General features: G+C 36.3%; 1 long non-coding RNA gene across 1 annotated transcript in view; it reads left to right on the top strand.

The window, feature by feature from the left end:
• The window catches only part of LOC144614637 (uncharacterized), a 31501-nt gene extending 18210 nt beyond the window's left edge, over positions 1-13291 (top strand). The window contains exon 3 of the long non-coding RNA XR_013552532.2: positions 13036-13291. This is a non-coding gene — a long non-coding RNA (uncharacterized LOC144614637). The remainder of the gene's footprint in view (positions 1-13035) is intronic.
• The last annotated feature ends 10420 nt before the right edge of the window (positions 13292-23711 follow it).

The following is a 23711-nucleotide window of genomic DNA, read 5'->3' as shown; positions in this document are numbered from 1 at the left end:
AAGGCATTGTTTAACTTTGCAAGTTTATTAGCAACGTCCTGCTTTCAGATAACTCACTTAGCGGTCTTCTATCTAACATCCAGACGCTTTATTTTTGCCTGATCTAAATGGTTCAGTTGCTCATTTTCCTTCCATGGGAGGAAACTCTTCTTCTCACTTTCATTGTTTTATTAATTGTACCTATAACCTTAAAATATTGCTTTAGGAAACCCATATAAAAATAACTAATGTACCATAAATATCTCATCACTTTTATTTTCTTAAGCTCCTTCACACCCAAATGTTAGAAATTCTTTATGATACAGAATGTCTCACTTCACGTACATGAACTTTTTATCATATCTACTCATAAGCAAAGCTCAATAGGCAAAAAAAAAAAAATATCTAAGTGGCAATGCTTTTCATGTTCATTCTATTCTGGGCAGCAGAATCTTATGTCAAGAAGTAATACCATGGAGCCTAAAAGCTATCTATTTATATTGTATATTAGGCCTCACTTCACTTAAAATTATCCTTGCGTCTCTAGACTTTTCCTGGATCTATCTGAGTCCACATCTGTATAATATGTGCCCAACAGGAGAGGAGTTAAGTGCACAGGCTCTGTATCTAGAACCCCTGAATTGGCCCTTTGGGCCCCCCTCTGGGTGACATTGGCAAGTTAACCTCCCAGCAGTTAGGACCAGCCATGAACAAAAGGGTAACAAGAATACCTTCCTCATCTTGTTATTAGATTCAAATGGTAAATACTCTAAAGTGTTTACTAATATTCTGACAAATACTAAGCCCCCATAAGTCTCTCTTAAGCAACTCTTAAGTCTCTGTGTAATTGAAAAACTTGGTTTTCCACCTGCCGTGTTGAGAAAAACCCACTTCTTTCCTACTGTGTCTTTCTTTCACCTGAGTATCTCCTTCACTACTTGCAAAAACACTTCACTACTGACACTCTTGGTTACCAAATGTGTGGCGGTTATTTTCCCATAGAAAACAATTGTCTGCAACATCACCTGGGTGTCCTACAACTGAATTCTACCCACAGCTAGTGTCAGATTGTCTGGGCTACGCCCCAGTCCCATAAGACTTCCCCCTCCCGATGCCAAACACAAGTAGTAAGGTCCCACGTTACCCACAACTTCTTTTCAGTTTGGCTACACATTGGAGGTTCTCCCCTCAGGTTTGATTAATTTGCAGGAGTGGCTCACAAAACCCAGAGAAACATTTAACTTACCTTTATCAGTTTATTAAAAGATACGAAGAAGGATACAGGTGAACAGCCAGCTAAAGAGATACATAGGGCAATGTCTGGGAGGGGCCCAAGTGCAGAAGCTTCGGTCCCCATGGAATTGGAGTCTATCACCTTCTGGATACGTAGATGTGCTAACAAACTTGGAAGCTCTGAGTCCCATATTACTGGGATTTTTATGGAGGCTTCCTCCTGCAGGCATGATCAGCAACTAAATCCAAGTCTAGCCTCTCTCACCTTTCTCGGTGATGAGGAGTGGCGCTGAAAATCCCAAGCTCCTAATCTTGGCTTGGTTTTTCCAGTGGCCAGCCCCATTCAGGAGTCTGCTTAGCCACCTCAATAAAACAGAAGTTGTTCCCCCAGCAGTCTTGTCAGTTAGGGATTTATAAGGATTTTAGGAGCCCTGTGTCAGGGACGGGGTCAAAGACAAATACTACAATAGGTGCTCCTAGTGTTCTTATCACTTAGGAAATTACAAGGGTTTAGGAACTCTGTGCCAGAAACCAGGGAAGTGGAAAGATCAATATATGTATTTTCTATGCACGCTCTCTTCCCCTACCCTAAATCATTCTCTCTCACCTTAGATTTTCTTTTTCTCTAATTTTTTCAATGTTTATTTTTGAGAGAGAGAGAGAAAGAGAGAGAGCAAGCTGGGGAGGGGCAGAGAGTGAGAGAGAGAGGAAGACACAGAATCCAAAGCAGGCTCCAGGCTCTGAGCTGTCAGCACAGAGTCCAACGTGGGGCTCAAACTCACAAGAAGTGAGATCATGACCTGAGTGGAAGCCGGAGGCTTAATCCATTGAGCCACCCAGGCACCCCTCACCTTAGATTACAGCCTTGTTTTAAAATCTTGTTGAGAATGTTGAAATAATAGGATCTATAGAGACCTATGCACTCGTTTACCATAGGTATTCCTAAATAACCAGCCCTTAAGGATAAGGCATGGGGTCTAGTTCTGGTTCACTAAGGGGAGTGATAAATCTTAACAGAGCGTACTTAAGAGAAGAATTTCTATCTACTTGCTTTCCTATTCTGCTCTGTTTTTCCTTTCTTATTTTTTTATACTTTATTTATTTTGAGAGAGAGGGTGAGCAGGGGAGGGGCAGTGAGAAAGGGAGAAAGAGCCAAGCAGGCTCCATGCTCTCCGTGCAGAACCCGATGCAGGTCTCCATCTCAAGAACCATGAGATCATGACCTGAGCCCAAATCAAGAGTAGGGCACTTAACTGACTGAGCCACCCAGGAGCCCCCTGCTCTGTTTTTCTTATTTTCACTATAAGACCTACCTAGAGATGTCCACTTCTTGCTTTCAGACCCAAGAACTAAGACTTTTTTTTTTTTTTTTTGCTTATCCACTTTTCCAAACTAATTCTCTTAAATATGGTGTCTTTCCTAATCTGTTTCTATGGAAAGAACTCATCCTTATATGCCGCCTCCGTTGGTGACCGTTAATGTGACACCACAATATTCTCTTTAGAGTTGCCAGACGACTAATGCAGCCATTCAAACATGTATGTGTTATCGGAAGTTTAGTAATTTATTTAAGTGTAAAGGAAATTTTAATTTTATATTATGTGGGTTTTGCAAATATTATGTTTTTGTAACATTTTTTTTCTTTTTACAAATGAAAATTCATCTTTTAATACCTTTTAATGGTTTTGAAATTGCTTTGTTGAAACGTTAGTCTAATATTATTCATTAAAATTGCATTTCTTTCCTCAGTGGCAAAATAAAGGGAAATGGGATATATAACCAAAAATAGCAATTTTGAATTTTTGTGTTTTGTTCCCCTAGAAATGACAATGTCCTTATAAAGAGAATTTAGAGAGGACTTGTATTTCTTTCCCAGGTTGGCAATGTAAAGGCTTGAATTTAAAAGAAAGAAAGGAAAAGAAAAGGAAAAAAAGAAAGGTTACTCTTGATTAGCCAAAGCCAGTTTTTCAAGGAAAATAACTTCCTTAAGTATTTGAGTTTTTTCAGTGCATATTTAGTCCTTCAGAAATACATTGTTTGGAATATTAGTTGATATTTTAAGTGATGCTTTTAATTAGGAGAAAAAATCTTCAATTGTTTCTCCAAGGAATTTTGAAAATGTGTTTTGAAATTCTTGACAAGGTGGATGGTTATCTTTTGACATTGCCAGTTACTTAAAAAGGGAACATGAGACATGAAAAGGAAAAAAAAAAATCAAATGAAAGACATTACTATTTAAAAATGTACATTTATAATCATAATTATTGATGTTTTCTCTTGTAGGCAATTTGAATGTGACTTGGAAATTATAAACTGGTCCCTGGGCCATGGCATATAGAGACAAGCCTATATTCATACACAAGTAGAACTCATGAATTAAAGTAGAAGCCTGCAACCAACCCATGCCCAGAAATTTAGAAAAAGTCAGACACAAAATTAATCTCTTACATTCCTCCTGGTACAGAGTCTAGATAATATACCATTCACTTAAAATTGGACCATGAAAATCTGTCTACATCTCTTTGCATGTCTGTTAAAACCAGCACTCAGACTGTAAATACATAGTGTTGAGTTTTGTTGATGCAAAGATTTTTTTTTTGAGGATCTCAGATGAACAAGTAAAGTTCAGTACCTTCTCTTTCTACTTTTACTGCTGATTGTCCTTCCACATTTCTGTCAAGACCCACAATCCCTTGATTTAATTCTGTCCTCTCTTAGCTGCACTTCCTAAGGACAGAAGACCTCATTTGTCTATAATTTCATTCAATCTTATGAATACCAACTTTACACCCTTGTCTTTTTACCACATCATGCAGTCCAGATACCTACATGTTGATTAGTCAAAGTATTTACCATTCTGCTGGTGGAACACAGACTCATTATCTCCAATGCATACTGGGAAAACTCAATAATCCCTGGCAACCTTTCATGATTTCCCTATTCAGCTGTTACATCATAATTCAGTTCTCCTGTTCTCTGTAAGAGAGTGGTAACTGATATGTAAATATTCTCAGATACAACTCAGTAGGTGCACAACAATGAACATTCACATACTAGTTACCATTTTAAAGTGATATATTAATTTAAATATGCTCACTTTTCTTTTCCATGTGTATAAACATGGAATTGATCTTTTTCTCTTTCCCTAGATCCAACAGTCTGATAGTTGACCAGGCTTTTGCTGCGATTCTAATACATGACTGTCTGTATCTCTGAGATATAACTATGCTCCTGATCCTTAGTACATGCTGTTTTTACTCCCATGTCCTTCTGATGGGTGGTCTATGTCCAATCACTGTAACATCTGAGAGAGCTTGATTTCTCTCATATCCAGTTCAGGGTACAGAGTAAATATTGGGTCACACTTTTTTTGTCATTTTGGGACCTATGAGAAACTTAGGGAAGCCAGCCTATTGTGTCACAGCTAAAGATGGCCTATCTCCAATTCTGAGCCAGAGTTTGTAATCAACATGAACTGCAAATCTATAATTCACGAAGATTCTAGGAGATACTATCATAAGCCCAGGTTCATCCTACTAACGTCCCCAGCATGCTTCCTCCTGTTGATTCTTCTGTTCCCGTACATTTCTTTTCCTTTCATTTTATCTCTGACTCTGTAGAAGTCCATTGCTCCACTGTCCACTCTAGAAGAATGTGTGTGCCTGGGTTGCTGAGGGATAATCTCTACCTGAAAAGAGAATGTCAGAGCTTGGACAAATCTCTCTCCTAACCAAATGGTCAGCAGTTTAACAAGTCACTATCATCAGATACTTTTCTTGTTGTCAAGAAAACAAATACAATGCACACTTGCCTCCCTCCACCTGCCTCATCGGTGCTAATCTGGGAATAGTACTTTCTGAAACTGAGGCTCCCACTTTGTGGATTCACACGTGTACTCCACTTCCCTATCCACAATCCACAGGATTGTTAATCCTGTCTAGTGTTAGAGAAAAAAAAAAATGACTGTAATAAGATCGTCTTGCTAAAGATTCATGACTGTTTCTTAATTTCTTATGCTTAGCCTTTGGCTTTTTTTTTTTTTTTTTTTTTTAAGCTTTGACTTTTTAACTTCATGTGCAAGTAAGTAACTGTATCTTTTGCTTTCTTCCTACACAGCCAAAACTTAGATCTAGTTGTTTGCTTTGGAAAGTTTTGGCTGTCTCATGCCTCCATTACGTGATTATCTCTTGTCCACCCTTCAGGTATCAACACAGTACATCTTCTCTGGGGAGATTTTTCCATTCCTCTCAGACTGGATTAGATGCCTTTTCTGGAAGAGTTCTTATCCTGACTTCATCAGATCATAGCAAAACTTATCACATTGACAGCATTAAACCTCTACCTTCTGTTTCTCTCTTCTCCAGTAGACCATAAGATGGCTTGTGAGCAGAGGCTGTGGATTTTTCTTCCTTCTAAAATCATAGGCAGGACTTAGCACAGAGCCTTCACTTATAAACATTTTGAAATGCAGTTGAATATTAACTGTTGGACTTGACTGCCCTCATTGAATTTGAAAGTATGGTAGTCCTATGCTTCCCTGGCATATTTGGAGAACCCCTACTCTGATCTTCTCTAAGTATCAGAGAAATGCTGTGAATATTCTGTCCTTGGCATTTTCATACCACCATATTCTCTAAAATGACACATTAAGCAGCAGGGTATCTGTTGACTTAAATAAGTAATCTAAAAATATTTTGGATCTCACCATAAACAACTTTTCTAACTCTTCACAGCATTTGGGGAAAAGCACATCAAAAATACAGTTGGCTGCATAAAACAAAGTGACAGTCTAATTTTAGTTCTCAAAATACAGATATAAAAGTAGTTACAAAGGAAATTTTGGGTTCCCCAAAGGTTTGGTTTTAAAAATAGTTTGATAGGTGTAAATTTAAATGTGCATGTTGTATCCTGAGGCTTGTTTGCAACGTCTATGTTGAATTGTGTAACTCTAAATTGAGGAAATGATGAAACAGAAGCCTTCACTATTTTATATGGCTGGTATCTCCAAATAAAATTCATCATGATATTAGCCAATAAATATAAATAAACAGAATCAGATATCAAGAGGCCTTGAATATAATCTTTTTCTTCCTTAACATCTTGGACAATAAAAGGTTCACAGACTTTCTAAATTGGTTAGTCGTCAATCGAATAAGTCCTATTTTGTTTTAAAGGTTTATTTCATTTTGAGAGAGAGAGAGAGAGTGAGAGAGCACGAGAGAGGCAGAGAGAGAGGGAGATACAGAATCCAAAACATCCTAAACAGGCTCCGGGCTCTGAGCTGTCAGCACAGCGCCCGACATAGGGCTTGAACCCACGAACCATGAGATCATGACCTGAGCAGAAGTTGGAGGCTTAAGCAACTGAGCCACTCAAGTGCCCTGAATAAGTCTTATTTTTGAGCTATGATGGAGAACTTATCAGGGTCACAACCATCAGCCCATTTCCTTAGAATACCAGTGACAGCCCAGTGGGATGGGAACCCAGTGACAACATTCCTCGTGTGGAACATGGACCCTAGTGACCATATTCTACAGCATTTGAACTATCAACTGCTTGATGGCCTTTGCAGTAGGAAGCAGTAGCATTACTTCACACATTGTAAGCAAGTTCATATGTGTATAACCACAGGATCATATGTAAAGATTGATATGTAAAAGTTGACAAATTGTTTTTCCTTTTTAGATACACTTATAAAAATAATAACTTATTAGCAGCAAATACTTATAAAGTTCTAGTATCATTCCCAAATGATTCTATTCACAAGGAATCTTTATTGGAAAACTACTAAGGGCACTGAGAATTGGTGGTCATTTTGGGGAATGAAAAAAAAAAACAACCCTCACCTAGGCATTGACTGAGGTAGAGGCGGTGATCTATGTTGATTCTTCAGTATTTATTGTTTCCACAGAATAGTAAACCTCAACTCCAAAGCACTTCCAAAGAATAAAATTGGAGAAGGTACAACAAACATTATATTTTTGATGAGTTTGCTCATGGGTTCCTATTTTTAAATGACATTGGTTCCAGTGACTTTATTTTAAATTTGCATGATCTCCAGACTTTTCAGTAATTTAAAATGAGTTCTAACCTTCACTGTATCTGTTTAGGGAAGACAAGTCTTAACTTCTAACAATAAAAAGCAGAATTTGAATAATGCTGGAAGTCTCTTTCAAGCTAGTTTTTTCTTCAAGTGTGGAATGTGTTTTAAACATTGGAATATCATCACATATATATGAATGTCTCAAACATACAGTCAAACATCACAGTGATTCGCAATTATTTTTCTTTTAAGGCATTGCTTCACTGACATAGACAAGAAATCTAGAGTATAGTTACATAGGACACACTTATTAGACTAGAGGACATTTCCTACAATGCACAGAAATATTTATCATGTTGACATTGTCTTAATAAAGTGTTTACTCAAGTATCTTTAATAAGTAATAGAAAATTAATTATAGATATTATTATATGACAGTACATGAATGGGAAGTTCAGAAGTCATTTTAGTCTCCCTGGGAAGCTTCTTGATGTGTCCTCCAAGTAAGAGAATGAAACAAAGTCTCATTTTATTTTGCCTGTTCTTCTGGGATCTAAATCGATGACTACAGAGGAGTTTTGTGATATCATTACAAAGCAGCAAAAGGAATTTGCTTCAGGGAGAGTGCTTTAGTGACAAGCATGGAAATGGTTATATAAGAACCCTACAAATTTGACTCTTCTGGTATCACGCCCAATTTTGATCTCTCCTAGTCCAAACAAGACATTTTATGATGCTTACTGTACTTTTGCTTATGTTCTCCTTTCTAGACTAAAATGACCTCTCCAACTTCTTTTCATAAAAAAAAATTCTCCTTATCCTTTCTATCCCCACTTTCTTTGAAATCATTTTAGATTCCATTATTAAGAACTAAACACTCTGTCAGTATAGGTAGACATATTCCTTTTTAGAACACATAAACTATTATAAATATCTTCTTAACTCTCAGTGTCCTTATACCATTTCAGATTAAACAATCATTAAATAACCATGCTTAGTCTTGAATGTCAAAGCAAGGACTTCCCTCTTTATTTTAAAGCAGTTGAATGAATCAAAGGGGGTTAATAAGGTAATCAATAAACATCAGGTTTATATTTGAAATCACTCTAATGTAGTGAGTAGAATAGTTTGTATAGGAATAACGGTCAATGTGCAGAGACCAGTTAAGAAATTATTTCTGTAATTTTGGGAAGAGATGATGTTAAATTGGACAAGAAGCATGTTGGCTGAGATAGAAGGCAGTGAAAGGAATTGGAATGCTATTTGTAGGCCAAAATGATGGTATGTGATAGCACACTAGATGTATGTGTGGTAAGGGAGGATGAGATGAGTTGGTAATAAAAGGTGATCCATTGAGTTCATGAAATGTGTGATTGCCTCAATAATAGAACCTCTCATTGAAATAGGAAATTGTAGGGAGAAGGCCAGAGTTGGGGGATGAGATCATTATCTCATTCTACATAATGCTAACTAGAATGCTAACTTTCTAGAATGCTAGCATTCTAGAATGCTAACTTCGTGGCATCTTAAAAATCCAATGAAATGTTCAAACAGCAGTTGTATATACAGGTCAAAGCAGAGGCATTGGCTAGAGATATGTATGGGAGAGTCATCCCTGGAAAGAAATTGGGTGAAGCCCGGTCTCTGACAAGATTGCCTAGGTTTGAGTACCAACCAAGAAACAAAGGAAATAGTCATGAGTAATTGCAACACTCAAACATGGGGAAGAGCAAGCTTGCAAAGGAGTTTGAGAAGGTGCAATCAGAGAGATGGGAGTAAAAATAGAAAAGCACTTTGTCTTGAAAAGTAAGAAAATAATGGTTGTGTGAAAGCCTAGTTGGCACTACTGAAAATTCAGATGAGGATTAAAATATGTCCTTTGGAATGATCTAGTACTCTTTGTGAGGAATTAGTATGGTGGAATGAGGGCAAGAGAAGCCAGATAAAATTGATCTAAGGAGATGGTAGAAAGGTTAAGAAAAATAATATACGACTTTTCAAAATGTGTGGTAAATGGAGGATAGAGAATATTCTATCATTATCCATGCAAGTTCTTTGGGGGTCAGTTGATACATCTGCCAAGAAGAGGAAAAAATAAGTTTATACTTTGTTAGTTAAAATTCTTTATTAATATGATGGACCAATAGTGTAAAAAAACAAACATAAAGAGATAGAATAGTTCTAATCCAGAAAAATAAAGTTGCAGCCATCCCAAATTTATTAAATTTGTAAATACTTTATCTTTGAAAATGGGGTATTATCAACCATGGAAACTGTGAGAGAGAGAGAGAGAGAGAGAGAGTCAGTTATTAGCATTGTCCATCCATAAAGGAGTTGTCTTGGCCAGGTGTTACTATATTTTGGAGAAACATGAATTATCTTAGTTTGATGCAATTAAAAATGTGAATGATATTAACTACTCGTGCCCCCTTTTTGTTCTTATAAAGCTATCTTTTCATAACAATTTGACTTCTTACTCTGCTTCAACTGAGTAAGAATAGATTCTTGTGTGAACTTGCAATTTTGGTCTCCATAGTACTTGGGGTTTTCTATATACATTAACCCATCTCTATTCTGATTTCATATATCATTCTTGTGATCTTGGTTAATGGCAATTTTGTCTTGAGAAATGGGCCTGTTCTTAGTTGATAATGGAATCAGATTTCTAAATACATAGATGTAAGAACTGATTCCAGAACCCAGCTAGTAAATGGAGGTGTAGCCCTCCAGGAGAGCAGATGGGAAGAAACTATGACATAGAGTCCTCTACATTTAACATCCCTTATCGGATATGAGGTGTCCTTTATTTCCATTTTCACATTTCCAAGTCTGCAACTCATGTATCATTTTAAGTACTTTGTGGACAGATAGCATTTATTTTCTAGAGCACCTAGCAAATTGCTGTAGACATATTGACTACTGAAAATAAAATAAAAAATTTAAGTGTTTGTATAATTTTATTGATATGAATTTGGGCATAGGCAGGGTGTTATTTGCTTGGCAGCCAACTTTGTATTTAGTAGGCATTATCCATTAAGTTACTGAATTCTCTTGTGCTGGAAATTAAAACCCTGAGGAGCAGGATATTGTTGTAAATATGATAGACTTTCAAAATCTTGGGCTTTAATGGGTAGATATTAGCTAAAAATGAAAAAGTTCTGTGCTGTAGTTGGATTCTTTAGTGGAATTAACATTCATGTGAAGCATGGTTGTTATATACCCTCAAAGAACAGATTGCCCATAACATGCTCTGTTTGTGATGGGATATTAAAGACCAGCTCTCATAATTTTTCACTCCACATTTATAGATTTGTTTCTGCTGACAGAATACTGGAAATGTAATTAAATGTTTAGTTTAATTAAAATGGAAAATAAAGCCTTGTTCTCAGAAATCCACACAGCCCCCAAAAATAGCAAACATGAGTGATTATGTATCTCAAAAGAGTGTATGCTGATTTTCTACTTGTATATATTTTTATAATGCTCACATACAATTATACTTGTATATTGCATAATCTGCAAAGCAAACTGTGCTTTGTCATCACAAAAAAGTATATCCAGAATAAATAGGATGTGTAGAATAATATTACATATATGAAAATTGGCCCAAGTTTTGATGATCATATTGATGGAATGTGTTATGTATTGAGAAACTCACAAAAGATGTATCTACAGTAGGGGTCAGCTTTTTTTTGTTTGTTTGTAAAGTACCACATAGTAAATGTTTTTGGCTTTCTCAGCCATATGGTCTCTTGTCAAACTACTGTATTGCTATAGCATGAAGGCAGCCATAGAATGTAATCAAGTGGGTATGCCTATGTTCCAGTAAATCTTTATTTATGGACACAGAAATTTGAATTCCATGTAATCACATTTCATTAAACAATAACCCCTTAAAAATGTCAAAAACAAAAACAAAAAATTCTAGGCTCACATTTCATACAAAAATTGGCATAATTTGTCCTTCACTCTTTGGTCTACACACATGCAAATGCATGTACTTACATACATACACACACACACACACACACCACTATTTACAGTAAGGTGTTTCACTTCACACTATTCGTTAAACCTCTTGATTTCACCTTCTCCTCTCCTCTGCATTGTGCATTCTGGTCTATCCATTTTGCTTTTTGTTTGTTTTCCTCTCCCATGAACACTCACTTGATCATTTCCACATTTTGAGACACGCCTAAAAATTTCTCCCGCATTCAAAAATTTTTAGAAACATTTTACTGTAAACTTTACTCAGCATTTTAAGTGCTAATATTTCATAACATCATTTACTTAAATAGGTCGTACATAGATCAGCTTATTACTATGTTTTTATGGAAACTTGTCTAAATTAACACTCTGATCTTAAATATTTATGGTATGCATTTTCAATATGTATCAGATTAGAATCAGTATGTATTTTTTATTACAAATGGTTAGTCAGTTGACCTTCTATTGTTAACCGAATATTGCACCTTCCCTTTTCCAATTTTCTTTAATTTTTTGTTTGTTTGCATTCCCACCAGCAGTGCAAAAGGGTTCCTCTTTCTCCTCACCACCATCTGCCATGGCCTGAGTTGTTAATTTTAGGATTCTGCCCCGTGTGAGGAAGATACTTGTTGTCTGATGAGGACAAAATAGTTATTTTATGGTTATTTTTATTTTGTAAACGGATTTCTTATGAGGTCACTCACTGAAAGAAAAAAAAAAAACTGTAGAGAAGAAAAGAGACAAGTGTAGAACTGGTCACCTCAGAAAATTAAAAAAAAAAAAATAGAGTTGGGAAGCCCAATACAGTTACTAGGAAAAGCCATTGTCCATTTGAAGTCTGTTTTAAAGACAGAATAATTTATAGAATAGTATGGTATTTCTCTAGCAATTTAAAACTGTAATAGAAAATCCTTATTTTAATGCTCCACCCATGACCCTCCAATGCACAGCCACATACTGTTATTTATATATGTTGTAATTTTCACAAAAATTTGCAGGTTCACATGACTTTTACAGTCTTGTGGTAGATTTTCAACTTTCTAAACAAAAAAAAAAATTGTTTGACTTTAAAAAAAAAAAGGTGTTAACACACACTCATCTTTCTTTCCACATCCTAATGTACGGTTGTTCTAACTGATTTCAATCAGACAAAATCAGTCAAAATTTGGGAAAGGCAGTACTGATCATGCCCTAAAATAATTGAGTAACCTCATGATAATGAATTCCAATGCAAATTGTGATGGCTTCCCAGGAAACACACCCAACAAGTGAATTGCTTCCTTTTGCATGGGTTCCTTTTATGATTTTCACTCTGTTTCACTCATTGTTGTGCTCTATAGGCTCTGTGATTGGCAAACCAATCGCGTTTATCTTTGGGTTCTGATTTTGTTCTCTGGAACTCTAAAATAGAGAAAGTCTGTATCTTCCCTGAACAGATTGTGGATAGCAGTAGATTCCCTACTTTTGTCCTGCTTTTCACCTTTCAGAGGAGTAGGTGATCTCAACAGCACTGAATGTCAACAAATGAACCCTGTTGCTATCAGCTGATATCAGACCCTGATTTTCCTTTGCAATGCATTCTCTTCTGTTTTGCAGTCACTTCTAACTTTGTAACATTTAGGAAGAATGCCATTTATATGCATATATTTTGGTAAAATCATAACAGTAACTGAGAGGTTGTGTCTATGTTTATAACTTTTATCTACTGGGTATACATTGCATTCCAGATCCTGTAATAGGTGAATTATATAAATTATCTCCAATGTATGTAATCACTGTAACTTTTCTTCCAGAAGATGCTATTATACCATCAAAAGATGAGAAAACTGAGAGCCAGTGTCCATCAATGTCAACATACTGAATAAGTGTCCATGCCAGAATTTGACCCAAGTTGGTCTCTATCTAAAATCTAAGCTTTTGTGTTCAAGTCCCTTGAGGGAAAAAAAAAAATAATGGCACAAGGATTTTGCAGTAAAGAACTCAAATACATAATGCATTCACTGAAGTTCTAAGGGAAATTCAGAAAATGGTTGATTAAATGGGATCAAGGCCGTTTTAACACAGAAATTGTATCATTGGATTTCCTTTATGTGCAGAGTAAAATTCAAAATATTGTAGACAGGTACTAGAAAGATTTAAGGGTGTTTAGAAAGGAGAAATTCTAGACTGAAGAATGTGTTGAGAAAATCATCAATGTCAATGATGACTGTTTAGCGGTGATGGTCAGAACATATGGTTAGGGGTACTATGTGTAAAATGCCAACTATAATATATGAATATTGCCAGTTGGAGGAATCTTTAGAGAGGCAAAGGACAATGGCAGTTCCTTTGTGGCAATGACTTGAGGCCTACATTTATGTTTCAGTCGGACTGCAGTATTCTGATAATAACTTAACCCTACCTACAGTTTAATCTTGCCACTCTAAGGGCCAGACGCAGAGCAGGGCAATAAATATAAAGACTGATTTTTTTTTTTCTCTGCTTTCCTGCCCTGTTGTGTAATCCCCAGAGTCTGTGACAGCCAAAAAGGGCTGGGCTTATAATGGGAAAGTGCTTTAGGGAAACTCTTTTGGCACATCACAATCGACTTGCACTTAAAAATAAAAATAAAAATGAATAAGAATATAAAGCATCCTGAGATATGGGTAAATTAAATTCCTTTTCATCTAACCAATCTTCGTAGAGTCCCAAATTAACACTGGCAATATGAAATTTATTTTAGACTCACTTTCTAGACAATACTTTAGAGACACTGTTCTCTTTGTAGCTTGTTCTGTTCTTTAGAGGGATTGATGGCCTCTATAAATTTTTCTGAGTTAAAAATAATCAGGTTTTATGTGATGACCCAAGTTTTCTTTCAAGGTAGCAACATAAATAACCTTTAATATACAGTAGCTACCCTTACGTTGTATGCTCAAACACATTCAGCGTAAGGGAAGGTGATGGAGTTCACATTTCAAATTCTTGCTTTCAAGACAGTCTTTAATTTCCATTATAAATAATTACACATGTTTACTAACCTGGAAATCCTTCTGTAAAGAAATTGTGAATAAGCAAGGAAACGGTAAAATATAGCTAATCACATATCTTCAAATGAAGATCAGGCTTTTCATGCGTTAACCTAGAAAGTATGAGATCTCATTTGATGATTTTTGCATGCTGTAGAATAAGTAAATCTCTACTAAGAGTTCATTTTATCCATGTTCAGACTTTTTTTTTTATAGTAACCAAACTTATCTTCGAGTTTCTACATTTTTACACTGTCTTTGCAAATATTAGAAAAGTTTTGTTTATGAACCTGTAATATAAAGTTCAATTGACTAAAACACCACCCCTTTTGAATCATATCAGCTTAAGATTTAATAGTGTTTCCTGATTAGCTTTTCTGACTTCCCTCTCCCCTCCTTTCCCATCCCTTCCCCTCTCTCTGTTGCATTACCTAGTATGTCCTCATCATTGATCCTGTAGAAACTTTTCTCTGGTCCTTTAGGGGCTTATATCATTAGTATTCTTGTGGAGATGACTCATAAAATTGTGCTTCCCACTTCAAAACCCTATCCCAAGCTGCAGTCTCATATTACCAGGTGACTCTTGTAGATCTCCTCATAATGTCTGGTTAACACCTCAACATGGGCATACTCCAACTTAAATATATTTCCCAACCAGATATTACTATTTTCTTCCCTTTGATGGTGCCATTTTTCCCCCAAAATAATACTTGGCAACTCTGATTCATTCTTACCTGCATTTTGTTATGATAAATCTAATTATTTCTCTAAATATCGCCAAATATGTGTACCTTTATTTTTCTATTCTCATGCCAAGTTAAAGGCATTTATTATAACTGTCTAGATTTTAACTATTAAATTTGCCACAGTTTTTTCACTCTGCAAGTCAGCATGCAGAAAGTCCTTCCTCATGCTGGGCTCCATTTCTGATGCCTCTGCTCCTACACCTAAAATGCAAAAACTACTAAAATTCCTCCTCCTTTTACTCCTTCGCTGTATAGTTTGGTAGATCACAGTGACATGAGAGTTAAGCACTCATGTTAACTGACAAGTCATTTCACCTACATGATTAGCAAAAACTCTGGCAATAATTGATGATAAAATATGGTACACTATATGAAGATAGAAGAACTCGAGATAGAGCTCAATGGATGACATGAGGATTATCCCTCAAGGGGAGTTGAACCTAATTTATTGGATTGGTGATAGTAGTGAGTAGCACTCTTCATGAGTCTGCACAAGGCCCCATATTCAGAAAGGTCCCATGCTTAAATTGGTGCCATCAATTCAATTAAGCTTATCCTTAATTTTTGAGCAAGAGTCCCCATACTTTTATTTTTCACCCTTCATCCAATTATGAGCTTGTCCTGGTGGCGAAGACAAGAAAGATATCAAGGCTAATGCCATCATTTTGTTCAGACCAGTGTGTGCGTGCGTGTGCGTGCGTGTGTGTGTGTACACACTTTATCAACTCCATTCTCCCTCCTCATCTCAGATGAAGTGCTATTGGAAGTAATTTATCCATTTCATTTTTAAAATTTGTTTGTTTGTTTGTTTATTTGTTTAACACTTAAGTCAGGGAGCGGGACAGAGGGAAAGAGAGAATTGTAAGCAGTCTCCATGCTCAGCCCAGAGCCTGACACGAGGCTCACTCCCACGACCCCGGGATCACGACCTGAGCCGAAATCAAGAGTTGGACGCTCAACCAGCTAAGTCACTCAGGCACCCCATCAATTTCTTAATATGTGAGAAACACTGTCCTTATATAACTTACAGAATTTATGGTGTTGCAGTGAATTTTAGTGATTTCTTTCTAGTTTTGTGGTGGTTGTTATTTTAGTTTAAAGCCACAGAGTATCTCCCCTACTTTTTCTTTATATCTCTCAATGGAAGTTAGAAGTGTGCTTTCTATATGGTAATTTTTGTACATTTTCTGTAAAAAATCTGTTCCTGTATACCTGTATACTTATACATGTGCATCCATGTATATTTATTTATATGTATATGTAAATGTATTATATATACATATAATGACTGTATATAAGGTTTTAAACGTACATAAGGTTATAAGCTTATATAACACACACACATTTTTTTACTAAATATAAGAAAGAAGAATAGGAACTTCTGTTGAACTCCATTTCCAAAACATCTTCTGATTGAGCATTAGAACAATTTATATTATAACTCCCTATTTGCAATAGCACACTAGAAGAATGGATATGGACAGAAAAGTATGAGAGAAAAAAAACAAGGAAACCATCAATACACATTCTAGTATTCACATGAAGAGAAATTAAAATGATGAGATAATTTCTTAGCTACCGAATAAGCAAATGGAAAAAGAAATTTTTTTTTCAAGTTTGTTTTTGTTTTTTTGTTGTTGTTTCTGTTTGTTTTTTGTCTTGTTTTTTTGCTTTTTTTTTGTTTTTTTTGTTTTTTTGTTTTTTTGTTTTTTTTTTTGAGAGAGAGAGAGAGAGAGAGAGAGAGACAGACAGAAAGCGAGCAGATGGGGACGGGGCCAAGACAGAAAGATAGATAGAATCCACTGTCCACACATGGCTTGATGTGGGGCTTGAATCCATGAACTTTGAGATCACGACCTGAGTCAAAATCAAGAGTCAGACACTTAACCAACTGAGCCAACCAGGTGCCCTGAAATGTTCTTTTTCAGGAGTAGTGAGGGACCAATTAATATTTTGCTCTCCTCTAAAGGTGTTGAGGAGTAAAAAAGATAATTTATGTGTTTTAAGAAATGGTCACATATTTTGCTTAGTAGTTGCACTATCAGGATTGTATCCTGTATCCAGTAGTCAGAAATACGGGTTTAGAAATACGGATTTAGAAAAAGAGATGTTCATAGAAGCATTATTTATAATATCAAAAAGTTAAAAACAACCTTAACGTTCAATGATAGGAAAAAGGTTAAAGTATTTGCATATATGCTAGGATTATTTTTTGAAAATGTTAGATAAGTGCTTTGAATTACAGAGAATATCTTATATTAAAATTTAAGGTGATATATGTATCAGTTTTCAAAGTGTCTTGTAAGGTATTCCTAGGGAAAGCATTAATAACAGGAAGTTTAAAAGTCACTGTTATACTACTATTCCCTCTGGGATGGTCACAAATGTACATTAGCAAATTGAATATAGTTCTCAAAATGATTTCATCAACTTAGAGTTGATTAATTGAACATGAATTAAATAACCCTTGTTTCTATAAACTGAGGTTTAGAGACATTTTAGACTTTTATTTCTCTCAGGTGTGCAATATAATATTTATTTCATGGTTAAGAATCTTAGAATGTTTCAGGGTAATCAAAATGTAAATTTTTCTTAAGTAGTAGCAAAAAAGGTAAATAGAGGTAGATATAGAGATAGATATAGATATAGGTAAATAGAGGTAGATATAGAGATAGATATAGATATCGGTAAATAGAGACAGATATGCACTGAGTGAGTGCTATCCTCACAACATGTCAAGGAAGCTATATTTTCAATATTAATAAAAAGCTTCCAGGTAAGAGTTTGTGATTTGCCTTTTTCTGCTATAAAATGGAGCACAGGTAGCAAATATAATTTATTTAATGAGTGCTTACTGAGCGCTTGAAATTTGGATTCAACTAACCTTTATTCAAAGCCTTTTATATGCCAAGGACTGCTCTAGACACTTTTGTGTGTGTAAAACTCTTCAGGGACCAAGAGAGCTTTGTAACATGAGTGTGTTTGCCCACATTACAAGTCAGGCACCATACACAGGGAGTAAAACAACCTTGTTAAGCAACTTTTATTTAAATATGAATGGTGGACATAGAGCTTGACCCTAGGTAGGCTTGTTTACATTATACCAAACTGCTTTTAGACAAACAGTGTTCCTGGTGTTTATTAGCTTGAATTCAATTGGGAGACTGATAAGAAAAAAAAATGACAAAGGAAGCAGGTTTGTATACAAGTAACTGTGTGCCTAATAGTTTTCTAAGCATGTTATCTATTTCGACATACTTAATCCTCCTAGTAAGCAAAGAGATAGGTAATATTATACGCACAGTTTTCTGAAGAAGAAACAAAGCACATATAATTATATAACTTTCCAAGTTCCAATTATATAACTTTCCAACTTTCCAGAATCTGTGTTTTTAACTACTGTGCCATGTTGCGTCTGACTATAACACAATTTGTTAAAGCAAGATATTATCAGAGGTTTAAAAGTATTTTATGGCGTAAAAAAAAATATCAGGGGCTGCATTTTATGGCCTGAAAAAATGTACGAACTGTTGAGGCAAGGTGCTTTCTCAGAAGAGATGATCTTTGTTCTGACCCCTGAAGGGTAGATAAGGCATGGGGCTACAGGGAAAGAAAGGATGGTGATCATCCCAAGGGTGAGGGAGACAGACGTGGAGTTAGAAATGATATTAGCACTGTTAACTTAATAAATATATCCTGATGTGGCTAACAAAAATAGACATCAATTGAAAAGAAACAGAATTAGCTATAGCCCTCTGAAAATTCAATATTCCAGGTACATTCTCAATATTTTAGAGGCGTGAAATCACTGCCGTCCATATTTCGATGCTTCGATACTTTTATTCAGCATGCCTGTTTACATTGTTGATGTCTATATCACATAACCGAGTTATACAGAAACTATTGTCAGTAGAAGCCTCTCAGCCTTATTTACAAGTTTTGGTCCAAAGCCTTATCTTCGCTGCCATGTATTTACTACTCATACTTTTGTTCCCAGCTGTAGTATGTATTCTTTGTGAAATGTGAGTTAACTTTCTCAAGACCCTAAAAAGGTATTGCACGTTCTCTATCCAAATATACTGGCTTTTTGTAATGTATGAAATTTCTCTGGATGGCGTTGGTTTCCATAGAGTTGATAGAAGTAGTAATTAGAAGAGATTCGTGTCAGAGCTTTGCAGCTTACCACTAGAGACCCTCTTCCAGCCAAGCACCACTACACTTCTAAACACGTGAGACAGATGCCTAACCAATTGCTACACCAAATAATTGTATCAAAACGTCTCCATGTGGGCTGTAATGAAATCGTGCAAGATATAATGATGGCAGATAGAAAGATCATGTCATATACATCTCCCCTAATTATAGTCTGCTGTGTCTGTCACAGGAAGCAGTGGGGTTATGCTGATGTGACTTTTATATGAATGTTATACCGACTAAAGTGATCCCGCTATTTTTTTCCCTTACTGATTTGCTAATCTCTTTAATAAATCGCCTTCTATCTTTGCCAGATTCCACCTTTAGTTCAATGATTTCTAATTTATAGACTCTATATTTAATCAAGTTGCAAAAGTTGGGAAATGTTCATCTGTAGTCTTAGTGTACTGTTTTATTCTCATCAAACCTGCAAAGTTTACTGAGATTATTTCAGATTCTTTTTTTTTTTTTTTTTTTTTTTAATTCTGGTATGAGGGCACCTGGGTGGCTCAGTCAGTTAAGCGTCTGACTCCTGGTTTCAGCTCAGGTCATGATCTCACAGTTTGTGGGATTGGGCCCCACGTTGGGCTCTGTGATGGCAGCCGGGAGCCTGCTTGGGTTTCTCCCTCTCCCACTCTCTGTGCCCCTCCCCTAATCATGCTCTCTCTCTTTCCCCCTGCCCCCCAAAAATAAAAACATTAAAAATTAGAAATTCTGTTATGTACTTTGTGTAATTTTTGTCCAAAAATTAATCTTGGGAAACTAGGGTCCATTAGTAAATTTTCACTTATCTGGGAACCAGTCTCCTCATTCTGTCATTTACAGTGCAATAGTTATCTATATAAATCAAACTATATACATAGAAATTCAGGGGTTCGGGACCCCTGGGTAGCTCAGTCAGTTGAATGTCTGGCACTTTATTTCTGTTCAGGTCGTCATCTCCCATTTAGTGAGTTAGAGCCCCGCATGGGGCTCCTTGCTGGTAATGCAGAGCCTGCTTGGGATTCTCTCCCTCTCTCTCTCTCTCCATCGCTCTCTCTCTCTCTCTCTCCCAAAATAAATAAAAATAAAATAAAAAAAGAAATTGAGGAGTTTTATTTTTTCTTGTCAATTAACAATTCTGTTCTGTTAGATCTAAACAAGCTTATTGGTTGTTGATATTTTACATGGACTGAAGAAATTCTTGGGTTTTTTTTTAAATTTTTTTAATGTTTATTTTTGAGAGAGAGAGAAAGAGAGATCAGGGTAGGGACAGAGAGAGAGGGAGACACATAATTGGAAGTAGGCTCTAGGCTCTGAGCTGTCAGTACAGAGCCTGATGCAGGGCTTGAACTCACAAGCCTTTGAGCTGTGAGATCATGACCTGAGAGGAAGTCGGCTGCTCACCCAACTGAGCCACCCAGGCACCCCAGAAGAATTTTTTCTTAAAAAGTGAATTCATTTTCTAACTATCATTATGAGTAAGGGAGGTGCTAATTTTTAAAAGTAATTATACATGTAGTCTGAAATATTTTTGATAGATCACTCTTCTTCATTGTCGTATATCAATATTTTCCCAGTACTTTTTAATTCCTAATTTGAAATGTGATAATAGCACGAGTAAAGGCTAACTTTATTAGGTCATCTTTAATCATACAATTAGAGACAATATTTTTATTAATCTGTTTTCTTTCTTTTAAAAAGGTATGCACAATCTGTGCTACCCGTTACCTAAACACATAAAAGAAAATAGCTGTAAAGGAAATTGCGTATTGATTCATGTTTTCAGCAGCTGTTTCTGTTTACATAAAACTCAGATCATTTTTAAATGTTAGTATACTTTCAGTAATTTCAGTTACATATGATCCACATAACTATAAGAGACTCTTAAATACATAGAACAAACTGAGGGTTTCTGGAGGGGAGGTAGGTGGGGAGATGGGCTAAATGGCTGATGGGCATGAAGGATGGCACTTGGGATGAGCACTGGGTGTTACATGTAAGTGATGAATCCCTGAGTTCTACTCCTGAAACCAATACTACACTGTACATTAACTACTTTCAATTTAAATAAATAAATTTAAAAATAATAATAAAAGAAACAACCACAGTAACAAGTTTGTACAGTTGACCATTCTACATGCTGAATTATAACAAGGGCAATCCTTGCATTTCCTTTTATTCCTTCTTTCTTTAGATTTGAAAATATTGCATAGCCTTCTGAATTTCCAGGTAAAATCGAGCATGAGATAACATCTAAAGAGACAATTTCCTGAGTCTGTCTCTCAGAGAATGATCGCAGTTTAGCATTACAATTTTTTCTTTCCAGTTTCTATAGTCTGACCAGCATCAATTGTGTGTCTGATGCTTCTCTGTCACTGGTGAAAATGATTCTTATAACTCTCCCAAGGTAACGGCAGTGGGGACTGGGATCAGAAATGTCCATGGTTTAAAAAAAAAAAAAAAAAAAAAAAAGAGGTTAGAGTGGGAGAGAGCCAAAGCATTAGAGACTGTTAAAAACTGAGAACAAACTGAGGGTTGATGGGGGGTGGGAGGGAGGGCAGGGTGGGTGATGGGTATTGAGGAGGGCACCTTTTGGGATGAGCACTGGGTGTTGTATGGAAACCAATTTGACAGTAAATTTCATATATTAAAAAAAAAATAAAATAAAATAAAAAAAAAAAAAAAAAAAAAAAAGAAATGTCCATGGTTTCAGTTTAAAGATTAACTCTGTAATAAATTCTGCTGACTGATGCATTGTTCAGTTTTTTGAAGTAATCTTTGACATAAGGAGAAAATAAACACCTGCCCAACACCTGGCAGCGTGTTCCACATTGGTTTACTCACTTTATTCTTTTTAAGCTGAAAATATAAGAGAATCAGTTAGCGGCTGACAGGTTCACCTTTCTATGGCGAGAGAAGGTTGGCATAGTTTCAGGTATGAAATTTTGGAAACCATTGAAACCAAGCGTACATTACATCATTGGATTTGTGGAGAATCTAGAGCCCTTAATCTGGATGCAGTCTCAGAGATACAAATCCTCCCCTGGTGTATCGATTCTTTTTCTAGAAATGGGTTGTATTGTTTGTTGATGCTGACAAATCCCTCCGTATGCCATCCCACTCAGGAGCAAGTGCCTGTTGACTTCCATTATGACTGGCCACTAGATGTGCTTATTAGGGTCTTATCCAGGGAAAACCACCAAGGAAGACTAGTGAAAACACAGCTTATTTTCAAGGGTATCCCTAGGATGCTCATTGCCGGTGTCTCAGCAAAAGCTTCACTAGCAAGCTGGCAAACATTTTATTTCCCTCAACTAGAGGCAGTTAAACAAACCGGCTTCTCTAGAGGATGTCATAATGTGAAATTTTAAAATTAAATTACATGACCTCTTACAGACCCCAAACTCCTCTTTATATCCCCTATTATTTTTCACAACAATCCCTTTCCTCGTGCTGCCTGCCATGAGTTCGTAAACTGAAAACCTTGAAGTGGATAATTTTTCAATACTTGCTTCAATAAACACAAACAAGAACTTATGTTTGGCTACTATGCAAGGAAAATCTCATTTAAATCAGAAGCTGCATGAGAGAAGATATACAAAACATAAAACAACATTGGCTCATTATTCTGATGCTATCGTTTCAGTTCTACTTTTCCCTGAGTTGAGTTTTTGGTAATTTTCAAATGCCAAATGACTTCTAATGTCTTTCTTAGGAGTAACTTTTCACTTAAATGCACAGTCCCTTCACAACCAGAGACTGTCCAATGCAAATGCTTTTTGCATTGTTTCTGTTAGTTTGTTTAATCGCTTCAAACACCCAAACCAAATTAAGTCCCTTCACTTTTCACATCACTCAAGCTAAATAATGGTAGTAAAATATAACTCGTTGACTCAAAACATCTCAGCTTAGGCACTAGACGTTTCCTGGAAATACCACCTGCTTCTCAACCTCTTTGACCTCTCTGGAAGCGGAACAAAAGAAGGAGATGATTAGACATGAACTCAAGTTTATTAAAAGTTTCTCGTGGATTAAGCACAATGGCAGAGATTTTCATTTAATCTTTGCAAAGACCCTCTGAAGTCAAGATCGCCTTCTGGATTTTAAAGAGAAGCATCCTCTCAGCAGTGAAACGCCATATACGCATTGGGTATAGAAAAAAGTCCGAATCAGGATTTGAATCCACGTCTCCTGGACTTTACAGGGTCTCTTTCCCCATCCTACCGCGTCTCTTGAGTTTATGTCTTTGTTCCTTTGAGTCTCTGAACCTGAGCATTTATAGGATGGGAGCAAGTAATGCTGCTGTCTTCCTGGAGGCAGTGTCTGAGGGTCTTGTGGAATTCTTGATACACCTGCAAAGTGACCCTCGGAATAACCATTCAGTTGAGATAAACTCCTACAGTCCCTTGCTACACTCCTTTAAGGATGCCCCATGTTCTTAAGGAGTGGATGTGGGTGACTTTGCGCTGGGGGAAAGTGCCGAAGCTATTTCACATTAATTTTGAATACCGCCAGTCAGGGCCCGAATCCTTGTTATCA

Source organism: Panthera onca, chromosome A1 (assembly GCF_046562875.1).
Source record: "Panthera onca isolate mPanOnc1 chromosome A1, mPanOnc1 haplotype 2, whole genome shotgun sequence".
Taxonomy (NCBI): domain Eukaryota; kingdom Metazoa; phylum Chordata; class Mammalia; order Carnivora; family Felidae; genus Panthera; species Panthera onca.
Note: the sequence above shows the minus strand (reverse complement) of the source record. Positions and strands in the feature narration are given on the sequence as shown.